Source organism: Cyprinus carpio, chromosome A22 (assembly GCF_018340385.1).
Source record: "Cyprinus carpio isolate SPL01 chromosome A22, ASM1834038v1, whole genome shotgun sequence".
NCBI classification, from domain to species: Eukaryota; Metazoa; Chordata; class Actinopteri; order Cypriniformes; family Cyprinidae; genus Cyprinus; species Cyprinus carpio.
In genome coordinates, this window is record NC_056593.1 from 15,977,431 (window position 1) to 15,979,914 (window position 2,484).

Genomic DNA, 2,484 nt, shown 5'->3' on the forward strand with positions numbered 1-2,484 from the left:
TGTCCTCTCCCCACAGCTTGAAATTCACCCGGGCTCAGTTTATTTACCAAAAAATGTGTTGTGGTCAGGTAGTTATGCAAACAGCCCCACTACCATTGCTCAGATGCTTCTCCTTGGAGTGTTTGATATTGAGACACTTCTAAAGAGCAATCTCAGAGGTATGTAATTGGTCATAGTGTGTGCAAGTGTCTGTATAATTATTATAATTTTTTGGTAATTATGTAGATTAAAAATCATATCTGAAGTCTTTGGGTAAGGGGTCAAAGTCAAAAAATAATACTGCTCTATTATAGTAATTCTTGCATATTTACAGATATATGAACACTCATTCACATTTACATTGAAATATGATGCTTTATAAATAATTTGAGTTGGACTACTGTAGAAATTGTGAGTAAAAAAGGAATGGAATAATTAGGTTTGGGAATCGTTAGACATTTTCCAGTTCCGGTTCTGGTTCCGCCTAACGGTTCCGGTTCCGATTCTGGTTCCATTAAAATCATTAAACAACTATTAAAAAAATAGTGGTAAGGAAAAATGCTCAATACTGTTTATTACTTACTGTCAAATTAATTTAAAGGTTGGCAATGTCAAAATTCAACATATATTACAGTATACAAATTTTCTGGTTTCAATGAACTATTTACAAATTAACTATTATTATGTTTTTTTTACTATTTTACCTTTATTGAATATAGTGTTGCTGGAAGGTAGTAAGTAATGTTGAGTAATGCTAGTTTATCAGTCAGCATGTGCTTCAAAGTTGATGTTTTTTACACTATCAATAACATTTTGCTTTTCAAGCAGAAATAAGGTTGGCCAAACAGTCCCTTGAGGGCTAAGACACTTGTTCATTACCCTAAATTAATGAAATATAAACTGTTATACTTATAACCATGTATACACACACTCCATAAAGCCTCTATTTTACAAATAATAATGTAGTCAGGAGATGGTGTGATGCAATGAGTGGTTTCCACATTTTTAAACATTTAAAATGTATGAAAATAAATATTTTCTATCACTATGTTTATCACTTTTGAAATGACCGGTACAGGGCTGTGACGGTCGCCGTGACAACCGCGTTACTGCCACCGGCGGTAGTGCACGTGACGTCACGCATTCTATAACAAGCATAATACGAACTTTTGTATAAAAGTGTAACAACAGTAATAGTTGCAAACTGTTTTATTTAGACTAGGTTTGAGCGCAGAAAAATGCCATTTTAATTTTGTGTTAAACCAAATATTACATTGCCGATCTGGAGCCATCTCCATTCATGTCACCCATTCGTGTTTGTACCAAGTTCCCGTGATCGCAAAACGCCTGGCTGGTCATGGTTTGGTGAGGGTTTCTCCAAACTGGCCAAATACAAACAACGAGACCGTGATAAATGAAAGATGTTAACAAGAAATGTGGCAACGATTCCTATTTCAAAGAGAGCGCGTGCAGATGAGGAGTTAATGCGCCCCTTGCTTGGCAGTGGAACAGTGAACCGTGTCTACACCGGACGCGACACCGCCACGTCGCAACAGGTTAAGTCTGTCTAGTGTCTACACAGGACATTTGAACTCTGTGTAAAGAGGCGGTCACACTGCACTTTCCGTTCCATTGACTTCCATTCATACGCATGCGAATGCGAAAAATTTTGCATCTCGCTGCGTTCCAAAGTTGGTGAACTCTGACCTGCGAATTCATATCACGTGAAGACGGGGGATCAGTAGAATATCAATACGTCACTGCGTGACCTCTCTGTACAGAAATTCAAAAATTAAGGAAGCACTAATTTTAGCTGTAGCGCAGCATCCTATTTTATATAATACATCTTTAAAAGATTCTTATATTTAAAAGATGAATGGTTTCGCAGTGTCAATGGAAACAGGAACAGATGGTACATTTGAATGAGGACACATTTTTATAATTGTTTTATTGCTTAGTGTGTATGTGTTTATATAGAGAGAGAGACAGACAGAGAGTAAATGCATACATAAAACGCTTTCGACGCCGTCGCAAAAAGGCACAGTACAAGCACATTAATCCATGTTGTGATAACTGAGGGGAGACTGCTCCCGCCCATATTCGTAGCGGTGTCCGAAAAAATTTCGCACGTTCAAAGTCTAGTATGACTGCCCCTTCAGTAACTAATAAATAGAAAGAGGCAGTTTACTGTAAGGGATTTTTCATGTCGTGTCGTGCCGCATCCAGTGTAGCATCACTGATTATAATGAGGCCTACTTTGTCGCGCTGCGCTGCTCGCGTCCGGCAGACAGGTGTATTTAACTTTCTTATTTAGGCTAGTTTCTTGTTTAACTGCATTATTTCTATGATATTTATTTTAGTGTTCAGGCTGCGTATTCACTGACAGAAGTGCTAAAGAAAACAACGAGCTGACGAGTTTAAATCGGTGCGTTAGATGAGTGAGACAGTGCTGGACTGCTCAGGACCGTTTTGAAATCACATTTCAGAGACATGTTCTTAAATGTG